The 22,057-nt window shown below is 44.1% G+C and overlaps 1 protein-coding gene across 25 annotated transcripts in view; it reads left to right on the top strand.

The window, feature by feature from the left end:
• Positions 1–22,057, top strand: part of CYRIB (CYFIP related Rac1 interactor B) — a 223,457-nt gene that overhangs the window by 129,399 nt on the left and 72,001 nt on the right. For all 25 annotated transcript variants that reach the window (XM_069731904.1, XM_069731911.1, XM_069731905.1 and 22 more), the window contains one exon: positions 6,467–6,500. The gene's annotated coding sequence lies outside the window, so the exon portion shown is untranslated. The remainder of the gene's footprint in view (positions 1–6,466; positions 6,501–22,057) is intronic.

The following is a 22,057-nucleotide window of genomic DNA, read 5'->3' as shown; positions in this document are numbered from 1 at the left end:
CACTCTGCGGTGTATCTAAGCCTATGCTGTGACTCTGCGGTGTATCTAAACCTATGCTGTGACTCTCTGCGGTGTATCTAAGCCTATGCTGTGACTCTGCGGTGTATCTAAGCCTAGGCTGTGACTCTCTGCGGTGTATCTAAGCCTAGGCTGTGACACTGCGGTGTATCTAAGCCTATGCTGTGACTCTCTGCGGTGTATCTAAGCCTATGCTGTGACTCTCTGCGGTGTATCTAAGCCTATGCTGTGACACTCTGCGGTGTATCTAAGCCTATGCTGTGACTCTCTGCGGTGTATCTAAGCCTAGGCTGTGACTCTCTGCGGTGTATCTAAGCCTATGCTGTGACTCTCTGCGGTGTATCTAAGCCTATGCTGTGACTCTCTGCGGTGTATCTAAGCCTATGCTGTGACTCTCTGCGGTGTATCTAAGCCTATGCTGTGACACTGCGGTGTATCTAAGCCTATGCTGTGACTCTCTGCGGTGTATCTAAGCCTATGCTGTGACACTGCGGTGTATCTAAGCCTATGCTGTGACTCTCTGCGGTGTATCTAAGCCTATGCTGTGACACTGCGGTGTATCTAAGCCTATGCTGTGACTCTCTGCGGTGTATCTAAGCCTAGGCTGTGACTCTCTGCGGTGTATCTAAGCCTATGCTGTGACTCTCTGCGGTGTATCTAAGCCTATGCTGTGACTCTCTGCGGTGTATCTAAGCCTAGGCTGTGACACTGCGGTGTATCTAAGCCTATGCTGTGACTCTCTGCGGTGTATCTAAGCCTATGCTGTGACTCTCTGCGGTGTATCTAAGCCTATGCTGTGACTCTCTGCGGTGTATCTAAGCCTAGGCTGTGACACTGCGGTGTATCTAAGCCTATGCTGTGACTCTCTGCGGTGTATCTAAGCCTATGCTGTGACTCTCTGCGGTGTATCTAAGCCTATCCTGTGCTCCTCACCTGTCTGGTCGCCTCTGTCCTCTCCTCAGTATGCTGTGCCACATGTGGTCTTACACTGCCCTCTGGTGTCAGTGTGCGGTACTGCACCGTGTGAATGGGATTGATGGTGACCTGACTGTCCCACACGCCGGCCGCATCTGATCTGTGGAACTGGATCTCTGTTAACACTTGAGATAAATATTTTACCAAGTACAATAATTACTTAATGGAAAACTGGAAAATTTGGTTCCAAAATCCCAAATTACGCACCAAAAATAAGAAAAAAGTGTTGATTTTGGTGAGATGTTATAATGATTTGCCCTATTTTAAGGTTGCCTTTTCTGTAAAGGGCACTGCTGCATCCTGGGATATAGCGCCGTCTGATTGCAGCGCAGTCTGGCATTGTGCTGACACAGCCGCTCGCTCGAATTCTCGCTTTCTTGTACACCCATACAAATACTGCAGGTCCATGGAGTTGTCTATTGGTGTTCTGCTGCCACCTGGTGGTCTTTTTGGGTTACTACATGTTTAGAACTAGTTGCCATAATGTAAACATTGTATAAAAAAACCTTTTGACTGATTAGGTCTCTACTGGCAGAATTGTGAATGCTGCTGTGGAGCGTAAGATATAGACATGTTAACGGAGCTCCATTCTGAGTTCTGCTCAGAGGTACAGCTAGGGCTTCAGATCAGGAGGGGAGAAATATGTGAGTGGGCCCCTAACCCTCATTACAAATAAGCTGGCGCACCCTAAAAGTTGGTGTGGGGGAACCTTAGCAGATGACCAAACTGCTCATCCTGCTGATACCCCAATACTGAGCCACAGCTGCCCTATGTAGCCCTATTACTGCACCTGCTGTGTGGTACAAAGCAGGGATCCTCCTACCGCCCCACATAATAATGGCCACCACTGTGCCCCTTGTATAGTAATAACGCCTCCTTTGTGACATCAAAGCAGCCCCCACACTATAATTGTCCGCACAGTAACCTTCAAACTGTATAATGACCCTGTGTTAGCTCCCATACTGTATAATGGCCCCGCATTAGCTCCCATACTGTATAATGACCCCTGCATTAGCTCCCATACTGTATAATGACCCCAGCATTAGCTCCCATACTGTATAATGGCCCCTGCATTAGCTCCCATACTGTATAATGGCCCCTGCATTATCTCCCATACTGTATAATGATTCCATGCATTAGCTCCCATACTGTATAATGGCCCCGCATTAGCTCTCATACTGTATAATGGCACCCACATTAGTTCCCACACTGTATAATGGCCCCCGCATTAGCTGCCATACTGTATAATAGCCCCCGCATTAGCTGCCATACTGTATAATAGCCCCCGCATTAGCTCCCACACTGTATAATGACCCCCGCATTAGCTCCCACACTGTATAATGACCCCAGCATTAGCTCCCATACTGTATAATGGCCCGCATTAGCTCCCATACTGTATAATGACCCCCGCATTAGCTCCCACACTGTATAATGACCCCAGCATTAGCTCCCATACTGTATAATGACCCCTGCATTAGCTCCCATACTGTATAATGGCCCCGCATTAGCTCCCACACTGTATAATGGCCCCCGCATTAGCTCCCATACTGTATAATGGCCCCTGCATTAGCTCCCATACTGTATAATGGCCCCTGCATTAGCTCCCATACTGTATAATGGCCCCTGCATTAGCTCCCATACTGTATAATGACCCCCACATTAGCTACCACACTGTATAATGGCCCCCGCATTAGCTCCCATACTGTATAATGGCCCCTGCATTAGCTGCCATACTGTATAATGGCCCCGCATTAGCTCCCGTACTGTATAATGATTCCAAGCATTAGCTCCCACACTGTATAATGACCCCCGCATTAGCTCCCACACTGTATAATGACCCCAGCATTAGCTCCCATACTGTATAATGACCCCAGCATTAGCTCCCATACTGTATAATGACCCCTGCATTAGCTCCCACACTGTATAATGACCCTAGCATTAGCTCCCATACTGTATAATGGCCCCTGCATTAGCTCCCATACTGTATAATGGCCCCCGCATTAGCTCCCATACTGTATAATGGCCCCTGCATTCGCTCCCATACTGTATAATGGCCCCGCATTAGCTCCCATACTGTATTATGATTCCATGCATTAGCTCCCACACTATATAATGACCCCTGCATTAGCTCCCATACTGTATAATGGCCCCTGCATTAGCTCCCATACTGTATAATGGCCCCTGCATTCGCTCCCATACTGTATAATGGCCCCGCATTAGCTCCCATACTGTATTATGATTCCAAGCATTAGCTCCCATACTGTATAATGGCCCCTGCATTAGCTCCCATACTGTATAATGGCCCCTGCATTAGCTCCCATACTGTATAATGGCCCCTGCATTAGCTCCCATACTGTATAATGGCCCCTGCATTAGCTCCCATACTGTATAATGGCCCCTACATTAGCTCCCATACTGTATAATGGCCCCTGCATTAGCTCCCATATTGTATAATGATTCCAAGCATTAGCTCCCACACTATATAATGACCCCTGCATTAGCTCCCATACTGTATAATGGCCCCGCATTAGCTCCCACACTGTATAATGACGCCAAGCATTAGCTCCCACACTGTATAATGACGCCAAGCATTAGCTCCCACACTGTATAATGACGCCAAGCATTAGCTCCCACACTATATAATGACCCCTGCATTAGCTCCCATACTGTATAATGGCCCCTGCATTAGCTCCCATACTGTATAATGGCCCCTGCATTAGCTCCCACTGTATAATGGCCCCTGCATTAGCTCCCATACTGTATAATGGCCCCTGCATTAGCTCCCATACTGTATAATGGCCCCTGCATTAGCTCCCATACTGTATAATGGCCCCTACATTAGCTCCCATACTGTATAATGGCCCCTGCATTAGCTCCCATATTGTATAATGATTCCAAGCATTAGCTCCCACACTATATAATGACCCCTGCATTAGCTCCCATACTGTATAATGGCCCCGCATTAGCTCCCACACTGTATAATGACGCCAAGCATTAGCTCCCACACTGTATAATGACGCCAAGCATTAGCTCCCACACTGTATAATGACGCCAAGCATTAGCTCCCACACTATATAATGACCCCTGCATTAGCTCCCATACTGTATAATGGCCCCTGCATTAGCTCCCATACTGTATAATGGCCCCTGCATTAGCTCCCACTGTATAATGATGCCAAGCATTAGCTCCCACACTGTATAATGACCCCCGCATTAGCTCCCACACTGTATAATGACGCCAAGCATTAGCTCCCACACTGTATAATGACGCCAAGCATTTGCTCCCACACTGTATAATGATGCCAAGCATTCGCTCCCACACTGTATAATGATGCCAAGCATTCGCTCCCACACTGTATAATGATGCCAAGCATTCGCTCCCACACTGTATAATGATGCCAAGCATTCGCTCCCACACTGTATAATGATGCCAAGCATTAGCTCCCACACTGTATAATGACCCCCGCATTAGCTCCCACACTGTATAATGACCCCCGCATTAGCTCCCATACTGTATAATGGCCCCCGCATTAGCTCCCATACTGTATAATGGCCCCCGCATTAGCTCCCATACTGTATAATGGCCCCTGCATTAGCTCCCACTGTATAATGACGCCAATCATTAGCACCTGCTGGCTGTGTATATTGGCTTCTATTTGACTCTTTATTATATTCATTCATCCACAACTCTCTGGGGATGTTTTGTTTATAGAAGGTCCTGTTTCCTCATGTGCTCCTATGTTCAGCACCGTCCTGTGTCCTCATGCGCTCCTATGTTCAGCACCGTCCTGTGTCCTCATGTGCTCCTATGTACAGCACCGTCCTGTGTCCTCATGTGCTCCTATGTACAACACCGTCCTGTGTCCTCATGTGCTCCTATGTACAGCACCGTCCTGTTTCCTCATGCGCTCCTATGTTCAGCACTGTCCTGTGTCCTCATGTGCTCCTATGTACAGCACCATCCTGTTTCCTCATGCTCTCCTATGTACAGCACCATCCTGTGTCCTCATGTGCTCCTATGTTCAGCACCGTCCTGTTTCCTCATGTGCTCCTATATTCAGCACCGTCCTGTTTCCTCATGTGCTCCTATGTTCAGCACCGTCCTGTTTCCTCATGTGCTCCTATGTACAGCATCATCCTGTGTCCTCATGCTCTATGTACAGCACCATCCTGTGTCCTTATGCGCTTCTATGTACAGCACCATCCTGTGTTCTCATGCGCTTCTATGTACAGCACCATCCTGTGTCCTCATGCTCTCCTATGTACAGCACCATCCTGTGTCCTCATGCTCTCCTATGTACAGCACCATCCTGTGTCCTCATGCTCTCCTATGTACAGCACCATCCTGTGTCCTCATGCTCTCCTATGTACAGCACCATCCTGTGTCCTCATGCGCTTCTATGTACAGCACCATCCTGTGTCCTCATGCGCTTCTATGTACAGCACCATCCTGTGTCCTCATGCTCTCCTATGTACAGCACCATCCTGTGTCCTCATGCGCTCCTATGTACAGCACCATCCTGTGTCCTCATGCGCTCCTATGTACAGCACCATCCTGTGTCCTCATGCGCTCCTATGTACAGCACCATCCTGTGTCCTCATGCTCTCCTATGTACAGCACCATCCTGTGTCCTCATGCTCTCCTATGTACAGCACCATCCTGTGTCCTCATGCTCTCCTATGTACAGCACCATCCTGTGTCCTCATGCTCTCCTATGTACAGCACCATCCTGTGTCCTCATGCTCTCCTATGTACAGCACCATCCTGTGTCCTCATGCGCTTCTATGTACAGCACCATCCTGTGTCCTCATGCGCTTCTATGTACAGCACCATCCTGTGTCCTCATGCTCTCCTATGTACAGCACCATCCTGTGTCCTCATGCTCTCCTATGTACAGCACCATCCTGTGTCCTCATGCTCTCCTATGTACAGCACCATCCTGTGTCCTCATGTGCTCCTATGTACAGCACCATCCTGTGTCCTCATGCTCTCCTATGTACAGCACCATCCTGCGTCCTCATGCACTCCTATGTACAGCACCATCCTGTGTCCACATGCGCACCTATGTACAGTACCATCCTGTGTCCTCATGCGCTCCTATGTACAGCACCATCCTGTGTCCTCATGCTCTACTATGCACAGCACCATCCTGTGTCCTGTCCTGCTCATCTCTGGCAGGAAGGTGCTCTGCGTGGTGATGTCTCTGCTGCGGGCACAGCCACAGAGGTCCGGTGCTGGCAGTCAGCGTCCGGTGGGGGCATCTGCTCATGTGCTCCCCGGTCTACAGAGCAGCAGAGCAGACGATGATAGTGCAGGGATTTGTAGTAATGGTGGCAGTAGCTCAGGGTTGGGCCCCTCGGAGCGCGGGGTCCAGGCGTCCGTCCCCTGTACCTCTGCTACACTTCAGTTTCTGCTTGTTACCACCATCATGTTTTTCTGTCTTAAAGCTGACGTCATGTTTTGTGTTTTGCAGGTTGGGAGCCGATATATCAACTACAACACTGGGAGTAAGTGAGCGACCTGTCCATCTACAATCTGTGTGCTGTGTATATATCCTTGTGTGAGGAGTGTGACCACCGCCGACCACCTCTGCCCACAACCATAATGCGGGTCATATACAGAATAATCTACAGAAATACTCCAGAGCTGCACTCATTATTTTACTTCCGGTTATTAGAAATGGTCATCAGATTTGTTAGTGAATAATGTCTCATGTAAAGACATCACTTTCCAGAATAAACCAATAGGAAATTTAAAAGCAGGATGATTTCAGCTCTGAAGTATGCATTTCATTAAATTAATTCACACGATGTGACTCAGGATCAGTAATTAATCACATAATCCAAATGTTTTTTATAGGCACATAATTAGCACTTCAATCATGGATGCTTACAAAAAGTTACCTAATAAGGTACGAAGTGACTCAAAGGTAGTGATTAAAAATATTATTAATTTTTATAGATCTGTTTTGGCTCTGAGTCTCCGGATCTGTAAATAAATATTAGTGTTTCCATTCACTGTCAGCAGCTAGATGTGTGGGTTCAGGTGAGCGCTGCTCCGGAGGCTTTATAGCAGTGTGTGGCTCCAGGCCTTTATCTCACACGGAAAAATGTTTTTTTTTTTTATATTAATTCTCTTGGAGTTTCAGGTTTATTTCAAGGGTCCCCTGTTCAGGACCTTCTAATAATTACGTGGAGGATCCGAATGACAAATGCATTGCACAATTCCTCTTTGAAACTACATTAAGGCCATGTGCACACAGTGCGTTTTTGATGCTATGTTTTTTTTTTTTTTTGTGTGGAAATGGGCCAAAAACGCTATGGAATCCTTATGCCATCTCACGTGTAGAACAGTCATATCGGGAGATGTGACCGCTCTACCCGCCCTCCGGCAATACACTGACAGGAGGTAATCGCTCCCGCAGTGTATCACTGAGCTGCCGTGAGAGAGGTCACCAGAGTTCATCAGCTCCAATGCTCTCACTTACAGCACCGCTGCGTGAGAACTCTCTCACAGCACCTCAGTGATACACTGCGGGAGCGATTAAAGCCTCCATAATAACAGGGTCTGTACCACAGGACTGGTGTATAGCAAATGTGGTGCCAATATTCAAAAAGAGGACAAAAACTGAACTTGGAAATTATAGGCCAGTAAGCTTAACCTCTACTGTGGGTAAAATCCTGGAGGGCATTCTAAGGGACGCTATACTGGAGTATCTGAAGAGGAATAACCTCATGACCCAGTATCAGCACGGGTTTACTAGGGACCGTTCATGTCAGACTAATCTGATCAGTTTCTATGAAGAGGTAAGTTCCGGACTGGACCAAGGGAACCCAGTAGATGTAGTGTATATGGACTGTTCAAAAGCTTTTGATACGGTGCCACACAAAAGGTTGATACATAAAATGAGAATAATGGGGATAGGGGAAAATATGTGCAAGTGGGTTGAGAGCTGGCTCAGGGATAGGAAACAAAGGGTGGTTATTAATGGAGCACACTCGGACTGGGTAGCGGTTAGCAGTGGGGTACCACAGGGGTCAGTATTGGGCCCTCTTCTTTTTAACATATTTATTAATGACCTTGTAGGGGGCATTCAGAGTAGAATTTCAATATTTGCAGATGACACTAAACTCTGCAGGGTAATTAATACAGAGGAGGACAATTTTATATTACAGGATGATTTATGTAAACTAGAAGCTTGGGCTGATAAATGGCAAATGAGCTTTAATGGGGATAAATGTAAGGTCATGACCTTGGGTAGAAGTAATAAGATGTATAATTATGTGCTTAATTCTAAAACTCTGGGCAAAACCGTCAATGAAAAAGACCTGGGTGTATGGGTGGATGACAAACTCATATTCAGGGGCCAGTGTCAGGCAGCTGCTACAAAGGCAAATAAAATAATGGGATGCATTAAAAGAGGCATAGATGCTCATGAGGAGAACATAATTTTACCTCTGTACAAGTCACTTGTTCGACCACACTTAGAATACTGTGCACAGTTCTGGTCTCCGGTGTATAAGAAAGACATAGCTGAACTAAAGCGGGTGCAGAGAAGAGCGACCAAGGTTATTAGAGGACTGGGGGGTCTGCAATACCAAGATAGCTTATTACACTGGGGGCTATTTAGTTTGGAAAAACGAAGACTAAGGGGTGATCTTATGTTAATGTATAAATATATGAGGGGACAGTACAAAGACCTTTCTGATGATCTTTTAATCATAGACCTGAGACAGGGACAAGGGGGCATCCTCTACGTCTGGAGGAAAAAAGGTTTAAGCATAATAACAGACGTCGATTCTTTACTGTAAGAGCAGTGAGACTATGGAACTCTCTGCCGTGTGATGTTGTAATGAGTGATTCATTACTTAAATTTAAGAGGGGACTGGATACATTTCTGGAAAAGTATAATGTTACAGGGTATATACACTAGATGCCTTGATAGGGAGTTGATCCAGGGAACTAGTCTGATTGCCGTATGTGGAGTCAGGAAGGAATTTTTTTCCCCAATGTGGAGCTTACTATTTGCCACATGGGTTTTTTTTGCCTTCCTCTGGATCAACACGTTAGGGCAAGTTAGGTTAGGCTATGGGTTGAACTAGATGGACTTAAAGTCTTCCTTCAACCTTAATAACGATGTTACCTCCTGACAGTGTATCGCCGGCTGTGATTGAGAGCAGTCACATGAGCGACTGCTCTCAAAGTCATGAGGATCATCAAGGAACATTATGGATTATCTTCTCGGCGGACATTTTATTTTTGTTGCAGGACACGTTGGCTTCGGGGTATTAGGCGTTCGGTGAGTTTGTGTTTTGTTTTTTTAAACTGCTCTGCCCCGATAGTCTCTGTCCCCAGAAGCTGACAATCTAATCTGCCGACCACAGCCCCATTATATAGAAAAGCGATCAGCTTATTAATGTGAGAGGGAACTCACACATTACTCCATTACTGCTCTACACCACCAGGGATCATTACATTACTCCATTACTGCTCTACATCACCAGGGATCATTACATTACTGCTCTACATCACCAGTGATCATTACATTACTCCATTACTGCCCTACACCACCAGGGATCATTACATTACTCCATTACTGCTCTACACCACCAGGGATCATTACATTACTCCATTACTGCTCTACACCACAGGGGATCATTACATTACTCCATTACTGCTCTACACCACCAGTGATCATTACATTACTCCATTACTGCCCTACACCACCAGAGATCATTACATTACTCCATTACTGCTCTACACCACCAGGGATCATTACATTACTCCATTACTGCTCTACATCACCAGGGATCATTACATTACTCCATTACTGCTCTACACCACCAGTGATCATTACATTACTCCATTACTGCTCTACACCACCAGGGATCATTACATTACTCCATTACTGCCCTACACCACCAGGGATCATTACATTACTCCATTACTGCTCTACACCACCAGAGATCATTACATTACTCCATTACTGCTCTACACCACCAGAGATCATTACATTACTCCATTACTGCTCTACACCACCAGAGATCATTACATTACTCCATTACTGCTCTACACCACCAGGGATCATTACATTACTCCATTACTGCCCTACACCACCAGAGATCATTACATTACTCCATTACTGTTCTACATCACCAGGGATCATTACATTACTCCATTACTGCTCTACACCACCAGAGATCATTACATTACTCCATTACTGCCCTACACCACCAGAGATCATTACATTACTCCATTACTGCTCTACACCACCAGAGATCATTACATTACTCCATTACTGCTCTACACCACCAGAGATCATTACATTACTCCATTACTGCTCTACACCACCAGGGATCATTACATTACTCCATTACTGCTCTACACCACCAGAGATCATTACATTACTCCATTACTGCCCTACACCACCAGAGATCATTACATTACTCCATTACTGCTCTACACCACCAGGGATCATTACATTACTCCATTACTGCTCTACCCCACCAGTGATCATTACATTACTCCATTACTGCTCTACACCACCAGAGATCATTACATTACTCCATTACTGCTCTACACCACCAGAGATCATTACATTACTCCATTACTGTTCTACACCACCAGAGATCATTACATTACTCCATTACTGCTCTACATCACCAGAGATCATTACATTACTCCATTACTGCTCTACATCACCAGGGATCATTACATTACTCCATTACTGCTCTACACCACCAGAGATCATTACATTACTCCATTACTGCTCTACACCACCAGAGATCATTACATTACTCCATTACTGCTCTACACCACCAGGGATCATTACATTACTCCATTACTGCTCTACCCCACCAGTGATCATTACATTACTCCATTACTGCTCTACACCACCAGGGATCATTACATTACTCCATTACTGCTCTACCCCACCAGTGATCATTACATTACTCCATTACTGCTCTACCCCACCAGGGATCATTACATTACTCCATTACTGCTCTACACCACCAGAGATCATTACATTACTCCATTACTGCTCTCCATCACCAGAGATCATTACATTACTCCATTACTGCCCTACATCACCAGGGATCATTACATTACTCCATTACTGCCCTACACCACCAGGGATCATTACATTACTCCATTACTGCCCTACACCACCAGGGATCATTACATTACTCCATTACTGCCCTACACCACCAGGGATCATTACATTACTCCATTACTGCTCTACACCACCAGGGATCATTACATTACTCCATTACTGCTCTACACCACCAGGGATCATTACATTACTCCATTACTACTATACATCACCAGGGATCATTACATTACTCCATTACTGCCCTACACCACCAGGGATCATTACATGACTCCATTACTGCTCTACACCACCAGGAATCATTACATGACTCCATTACTGCCCTACACCACCAGGGATCATTACATTACTCCATTACTACTATATACCACCAGGGATCATTACATTACTCCATTACTGCTCTACACCACCAGGGATCATTACATTACTCCATTACTGCCCTACACCACCAGAGATCATTACATTACTCCATTACTGCTCTACACCACCAGGGATCATTACATTACTCCATTACTGCTCTACACCACCAGGGATCATTACATTACTCCATTACTGTTCTACACCACCAGGGATCATTACATTACTCCATTACTGCCCTGCACCACCAGGAATCATTACATTACTCCATTACTGCTCTACACCACCAGGGATCATTACATTACTCCATTACTGCTCTACACCACCAGGGATCATTACATTACTGCTCTACACCACCAGGGATCATTACATTACTCCATTACTGCTCTACATCACCAGGGATCATTACATTACTCCATTACTGCTCCACACCACCAGGGATCATTACATTACTCCATTACTGCTCTACACCACCAGGGATCATTACATTCCTCCATTACTGCTCTACATCACCAGGGATCATTACATTACTCCATTACTGCTCTACATCACCAGGGATCATTACATTACTCCATTACTGCTCTACACCACCAGGGATCATTACATTCCTCCATTACTGCTCTACACCACCAGGGATCATTACATTACTCCATTACTGCTCTACATCACCAGGGATCATTACATTACTCCATTACTGCTCTACACCACCAGGGATCATTACATTACTCCATTACTGCCCTACACCACCAGGGATCATTACATTACTCCATTACTGCTCTACACCACCAGGGATCATTACATTACTCCATTACTGCCCTACACCACCAGGGATCATTACATTACTCCATTACTACCCTACACCACCAGGGATCATTACATTACTCCATTACTGCTCTACACCACCAGGGATCATTACATTACTCCATTACTACTATATACCACCAGGGATCATTACATTACTCCATTACTACTATATACCACCAGGGATCATTACATTACTCCATTACTACTATATACCACCAGGGATCATTACATTACTACATTACTGCTCTACATCACCAGGGATCATTACATTACTCCATTACTACTATATACCACCAGGGATCATTACATTACTCCATTACTGTTCTACATCACCAGGGATCATTACATTACTCCATTACTACTATATACCACCAGGGATCATTACATTACTGCTCTACATCACCAGTGATCATTACATTACTCCATTACTGCTCTACACCACCAGGGATCATTACATTACTCCATTACTGCTCTACACCACCAGGGATCATTACATTACTCCATTACTGCTCTACACCACCAGGGATCATTACATTACTCCATTACTACTATATACCACCAGGGATCATTACATTACTCCATTACTGCTCTACACCACCAGGGATCATTACATTACTCCATTACTGCCCTACACCACCAGGGATCATTACATTACTCCATTACTGCTCTACACCACCAGGGATCATTACATTACTCCATTACTGCTCTACACCACCAGGGATCATTGCATTACTCCATTACTGCTCTACACCACCAGGGATCATTACATTACTACATTACTGCTCTACACCACCAGGGATCATTACATTACTCCATTACTGCTCTACACCACCAGGGATCATTACATTACTCCATTACTGCTCTACACCACCAGGGATCATTACATTACTCCATTACTGCCCTACACCACCAGGGATCATTGCATTACTCCATTACTGCTCTACACCACCAGGGATCATTACATTACTACATTACTGCTCTACACCACCAGGGATCATTACATTACTCCATTACTGCTCTACACCACCAGGGATCATTACATTACTCCATTACTGCTCTACACCACCAGGGATCATTACATTACTACATTACTGCTCTACACCACCAGGGATCATTACATTACTACATTACTGCTCTACACCACCAGGGATCATTACATTACTCCATTACTGCTCTACACCACCAGGGATCATTACATTACTTCATTACTGCTCTACATCACCAGAGATCATTACATTACTCCATTACTGCTCTACAGCACCAGGGATCATTACATTACTCCATTACTGCTCTACATCACCAGGGATCATTACATTACTCCATTACTGCTCTACACCACCAGGGATCATTACATTACTCCATTACTGCTCTACATCACCAGGGATCATTACATTACTCCATTACTGCTCTACACCACCAGGGATCATTACATTACTCCATTACTGCTCTACATCACCAGGGATCATTACATTACTCCATTACTGCTCTACACCACCAGGGATCATTACATTACTCCATTACTGCCCTACACCACCAGGGATCATTACATTACTCCATTACTGCCCTACACCACCAGGGATCATTGCATTACTCCATTACTGCCCTACACCACCAGGGATCATTACATTACTCCATTACTACTATATATCACCAGGGATCATTACATTACTCCATTACTACTATATACCACCAGGGATCATTACATTACTCCATTACTACTATATACCACCAGGGATCATTACATTACTCCATTACTGCCCTACACCACCAGGAATCATTACATTACTCCATTACTGCTCTACACCACCAGGGATCATTACATTACTCCATTACTACTATATACCACCAGGGATCATTACATTACTCCATTACTGCTCCACACCACCAGGGATCATTACATTACTCCATTACTGCTCTACACCACCAGGGATCATTACATTACTCCATTACTGCCCTACACCACCAGAGATCATTACATTACTCCATTACTGCCCTACACCACCAGGGATCATTACATTACTCCATTACTACTATATACCACCAGGGATCATTACATTACTCCATTACTGCTCTACACCACCAGGGATCATTACATTACTCCATTACTGCTCTACACCACCAGGGATCATTACATTACTCCATTACTACTATATACCACCAGGGATCATTACATTACTCCATTACTGCCCTACACCACCAGGGATCATTACATTACTCCATTACTGTTCTACACCACCAGGGATCATTACATTACTCCATTACTACTATATACCACCAGGGATCATTACATTACTCCATTACTGCCCTACACCACCAGGGATCATTACATTACTCCATTACTACTATATACCACCAGGGATCATTACATTACTCCATTACTGCCCTACACCACCAGGGATCATTACATTACTCCATTACTGCTCTACATCACCAGGGATCATTACATTACTGCTCTACATCACCAGTGATCATTACATTACTCCATTACTGCCCTACACCACCAGGGATCATTACATTACTCCATTACTGCTCTACACCACCAGGGATCATTACATTACTCCATTACTGCTCTACACCACAGGGGATCATTACATTACTCCATTACTGCTCTACACCACCAGTGATCATTACATTACTCCATTACTGCCCTACACCACCAGAGATCATTACATTACTCCATTACTGCTCTACACCACCAGGGATCATTACATTACTCCATTACTGCTCTACACCACCAGGGATCATTACATTACTCCATTACTGCTCTACACCACCAGAGATCATTACATTACTCCATTACTGCTCTACACCACCAGAGATCATTACATTACTCCATTACTGCTCTACACCACCAGGGATCATTACATTACTCCATTACTGCCCTACACCACCAGAGATCATTACATTACTCCATTACTGTTCTACATCACCAGGGATCATTACATTACTCCATTACTGCTCTACACCACCAGAGATCATTACATTACTCCATTACTGCCCTACACCACCAGAGATCATTACATTACTCCATTACTGCTCTACACCACCAGAGATCATTACATTACTCCATTACTGCTCTACACCACCAGAGATCATTACATTACTCCATTACTGCTCTACACCACCAGGGATCATTACATTACTCCATTACTGCTCTACACCACCAGAGATCATTACATTACTCCATTACTGCCCTACACCACCAGAGATCATTACATTACTCCATTACTGCTCTACACCACCAGGGATCATTACATTACTCCATTACTGCTCTACCCCACCAGTGATCATTACATTACTCCATTACTGCTCTACACCACCAGAGATCATTACATTACTCCATTACTGCTCTACACCACCAGAGATCATTACATTACTCCATTACTGTTCTACACCACCAGAGATCATTACATTACTCCATTACTGCTCTACATCACCAGAGATCATTACATTACTCCATTACTGCTCTACATCACCAGGGATCATTACATTACTCCATTACTGCTCTACACCACCAGAGATCATTACATTACTCCATTACTGCTCTACACCACCAGAGATCATTACATTACTCCATTACTGCTCTACACCACCAGGGATCATTACATTACTCCATTACTGCTCTACCCCACCAGTGATCATTACATTACTCCATTACTGCTCTACACCACCAGGGATCATTACATTACTCCATTACTGCTCTACCCCACCAGTGATCATTACATTACTCCATTACTGCTCTACCCCACCAGGGATCATTACATTACTCCATTACTGCTCTACACCACCAGAGATCATTACATTACTCCATTACTGCTCTCCATCACCAGAGATCATTACATTACTCCATTACTGCCCTACATCACCAGGGATCATTACATTACTCCATTACTGCCCTACACCACCAGAGATCATTACATTACTCCATTACTGCCCTACACCACCAGGGATCATTACATTACTCCATTACTGCCCTACACCACCAGGGATCATTACATTACTCCATTACTGCCCTACACCACCAGGGATCATTACATTACTCCATTACTGCTCTACACCACCAGGGATCATTACATTACTCCATTACTGCTCTACACCACCAGGGATCATTACATTACTCCATTACTACTATACATCACCAGGGATCATTACATTACTCCATTACTGCCCTACACCACCAGGGATCATTACATGACTCCATTACTGCTCTACACCACCAGGAATCATTACATGACTCCATTACTGCCCTACACCACCAGGGATCATTACATTACTCCATTACTACTATATACCACCAGGGATCATTACATTACTCCATTACTGCTCTACACCACCAGGGATCATTACATTACTCCATTACTGCCCTACACCACCAGAGATCATTACATTACTCCATTACTGCTCTACACCACCAGGGATCATTACATTACTCCATTACTGCTCTACACCACCAGGGATCATTACATTACTCCATTACTGTTCTACACCACCAGGGATCATTACATTACTCCATTACTGCCCTGCACCACCAGGAATCATTACATTACTCCATTACTGCTCTACACCACCAGGGATCATTACATTACTCCATTACTGCTCTACACCACCAGGGATCATTACATTACTGCTCTACACCACCAGGGATCATTACATTACTCCATTACTGCTCTACATCACCAGGGATCATTACATTACTCCATTACTGCTCCACACCACCAGGGATCATTACATTACTCCATTACTGCTCTACACCACCAGGGATCATTACATTCCTCCATTACTGCTCTACATCACCAGGGATCATTACATTACTCCATTACTGCTCTACATCACCAGGGATCATTACATTACTCCATTACTGCTCTACACCACCAGGGATCATTACATTCCTCCATTACTGCTCTACACCACCAGGGATCATTACATTACTCCATTACTGCTCTACATCACCAGGGATCATTACATTACTCCATTACTGCTCTACACCACCAGGGATCATTACATTACTCCATTACTGCCCTACACCACCAGGGATCATTACATTACTCCATTACTGCTCTACACCACCAGGGATCATTACATTACTCCATTACTGCCCTACACCACCAGGGATCATTACATTACTCCATTACTACCCTACACCACCAGGGATCATTACATTACTCCATTACTGCTCTACACCACCAGGGATCATTACATTACTCCATTACTACTATATACCACCAGGGATCATTACATTACTCCATTACTACTATATACCACCAGGGATCATTACATTACTCCATTACTACTATATACCACCAGGGATCATTACATTACTACATTACTGCTCTACATCACCAGGGATCATTACATTACTCCATTACTACTATATACCACCAGGGATCATTACATTACTCCATTACTGTTCTACATCACCAGGGATCATTACATTACTCCATTACTACTATATACCACCAGGGATCATTACATTACTGCTCTACATCACCAGTGATCATTACATTACTCCATTACTGCTCTACACCACCAGGGATCATTACATTACTCCATTACTGCTCTACACCACCAGGGATCATTACATTACTCCATTACTGCTCTACACCACCAGGGATCATTACATTACTCCATTACTACTATATACCACCAGGGATCATTACATTACTCCATTACTGCTCTACACCACCAGGGATCATTACATTACTCCATTACTGCCCTACACCACCAGGGATCATTACATTACTCCATTACTGCTCTACACCACCAGGGATCATTACATTACTCCATTACTGCCCTACACCACCAGGGATCATTGCATTACTCCATTACTGCTCTACACCACCAGGGATCATTACATTACTACATTACTGCTCTACACCACCAGGGATCATTACATTACTCCATTACTGCTCTACACCACCAGGGATCATTACATTACTCCATTACTGCTCTACACCACCAGGGATCATTACATTACTCCATTACTGCCCTACACCACCAGGGATCATTGCATTACTCCATTACTGCTCTACACCACCAGGGATCATTACATTACTACATTACTGCTCTACACCACCAGGGATCATTACATTACTCCATTACTGCTCTACACCACCAGGGATCATTACATTACTCCATTACTGCTCTACACCACCAGGGATCATTACATTACTACATTACTGCTCTACACCACCAGGGATCATTACATTACTACATTACTGCTCTACACCACCAGGGATCATTACATTACTCCATTACTGCTCTACACCACCAGGGATCATTACATTACTTCATTACTGCTCTACATCACCAGAGATCATTACATTACTCCATTACTGCTCTACAGCACCAGGGATCATTACATTACTCCATTACTGCTCTACATCACCAGGGATCATTACATTACTCCATTACTGCTCTACACCACCAGGGATCATTACATTACTCCATTACTGCTCTACATCACCAGGGATCATTACATTACTCCATTACTGCTCTACACCACCAGGGATCATTACATTACTCCATTACTGCTCTACATCACCAGGGATCATTACATTACTCCATTACTGCTCTACACCACCAGGGATCATTACATTACTCCATTACTGCCCTACACCACCAGGGATCATTACATTACTCCATTACTGCCCTACACCACCAGGGATCATTGCATTACTCCATTACTGCCCTACACCACCAGGGATCATTACATTACTCCATTACTACTATATATCACCAGGGATCATTACATTACTCCATTACTACTATATACCACCAGGGATCATTACATTACTCCATTACTACTATATACCACCAGGGATCATTACATTACTCCATTACTGCCCTACACCACCAGGAATCATTACATTACTCCATTACTGCTCTACACCACCAGGGATCATTACATTACTCCATTACTACTATATACCACCAGGGATCATTACATTACTCCATTACTGCTCCACACCACCAGGGATCATTACATTACTCCATTACTGCTCTACACCACCAGGGATCATTACATTACTCCATTACTGCCCTACACCACCAGAGATCATTACATTACTCCATTACTGCCCTACACCACCAGGGATCATTACATTACTCCATTACTACTATATACCACCAGGGATCATTACATTACTCCATTACTGCTCTACACCACCAGGGATCATTACATTACTCCATTACTGCTCTACACCACCAGGGATCATTACATTACTCCATTACTACTATATACCACCAGGGATCATTACATTACTCCATTACTGCCCTACACCACCAGGGATCATTACATTACTCCATTACTGTTCTACACCACCAGGGATCATTACATTACTCCATTACTACTATATACCACCAGGGATCATTACATTACTCCATTACTGCCCTACACCACCAGGGATCATTACATTACTCCATTACTACTATATACCACCAGGGATCATTACATTACTCCATTACTGCCCTACACCACCAGGGATCATTACATTACTCCATTACTACTATATACCACCAGGGATCATTACATTACTCCATTACTGCCCTACACCACCAGGGATCATTACATTACTCCATTACTACTATATACCACCAGGGATCATTACATTACTCCATTACTGCTCTACACCACCAGGGATCATTACATTACTCCATTACTGCCCTACACCACCAGGGATCATTACATTACTCCATTACTGCTCTACACCACCAGGGATCATTACATTACTCCATTACTGCCCTACACCACCAGGGATCATTACATTACTCCATTACTGCTCTACACCACCAGGGATCATTAAATTACTCCATTACTGCCCTACACCACCAGGGATCATTACATTACTCCATTACTACTATATACCACCAGGGATCATTACATTACTCCATTACTGCCCTACACCACCAGGGATCATTACATTACTCCATTACTACTATATACCACCAGGGATCATTACATTACTCCATTACTGCCCTACACCACCAGGGATCATTACATTACTCCATTACTACTATATACCACCAGGGATCATTACATTACTCCATTACTGCTCTACACCACCAGGGATCATTACATTACTCCATTACTGCTCTACACCACCAGGGATCATTACATTACTCCATTACTGCCCTACACCACCAGGGATCATTGCATTACTCCATTACTGCTCTACACCACCAGGGATCATTACATTACTACATTACTGCTCTACACCACCAGGGATCATTACATTACTCCATTACTGCCCTACACCACCAGGGATCATTACATTACTCCATTACTGCTCTACACCACCAGGGATCATTACATTACTCCATTACTGCCCTACACCACCAGGGATCATTACATTACTCCATTACTGCCCTACACCACCAGGGATCATTGCATTACTCCATTACTGCTCTACACCACCAGGGATCATTACATTACTCCATTACTGCTCTACACCACCAGGGATCATTACATTACTCCATTACTGCTCTACACCACCAGGGATCATTACATTACTCCATTACTGCCCTACACCACCAGGGATCATTACATTACTCCATTACTACTATATATCACCAGGGATCATTACATTACTCCATTACTACTATATACCACCAGGGATCATTACATTACTCCATTACTACTATATACCACCAGGGATCATTACATTACTCCATTACTGCCCTACACCACCAGGAATCATTACATTACTCCATTACTGCTCTACACCACCAGGGATCATTACATTACTCCATTACTGCTCTACACCACCAGGGATCATTACATTACTCCATTACTGCCCTACACCACCAGGGATCATTACATTACTCCATTACTACTATATATCACCAGAGATCATTACATTACTCCATTACTACTATATACCACCAGGGATCATTACATTACTCCATTACTACTATATACCACCAGGGATCATTACATTACTCCATTACTGCCCTACACCACCAGGAATCATTACATTACTCCATTACTGCTCTATACCACCAGGGATCATTACATTACTCCATTACTACTATATACCACCAGGGATCATTACATTACTCCATTACTACTATATACCACCAGGGATCATTACATTACTCCATTACTACTATATACCACCAGGGATCATTACATTACTCCATTACTGCTCTACACCACCAGGGATCATTACATTACTCCATTACTGCCCTACACCACCAGGGATCATTACATTACTCCATTACTACTATATACCACCAGGGATCATTACATTACTCCATTACTGCTCTACACCACCAGGGATCATTACATTACTCCATTACTGCTCTACACCACCAGGGATCATTACATTACTCCATTACTACTATATACCACCAGGGATCATTACATTACTCCATTACTGCCCTACACCACCAGGGATCATTACATTACTCCATTACTGTTCTACACCACCAGGGATCATTACATTACTCCATTACTACTATATACCACCAGGGATCATTACATTACTGCTCTACACCACCAGGGATCATTACATTACTCCATTACTGCTCTACACCACCAGGAATCATTACATTACTCCATTACTGCTCTACACCACCAGGGATCATTACATTACTCCATTACTGCTCTACACCACCAGGGATCATTACATTACTCCATTACTACTATATACCACCAGGGATCATTACATTACTCCATTACTGCCCTACACCACCAGGGATCATTACATTACTCCATTACTACTATATACCACCAGGGATCATTACATTACTCCATTACTGCCCTACATCACCAGGGATCATTACATTACTCCA

Source organism: Ranitomeya imitator, chromosome 6, assembly GCF_032444005.1.
Source record: "Ranitomeya imitator isolate aRanImi1 chromosome 6, aRanImi1.pri, whole genome shotgun sequence".
NCBI classification, from domain to species: Eukaryota; Metazoa; Chordata; class Amphibia; order Anura; family Dendrobatidae; genus Ranitomeya; species Ranitomeya imitator.
Note: the sequence above shows the minus strand (reverse complement) of the source record. Positions and strands in the feature narration are given on the sequence as shown.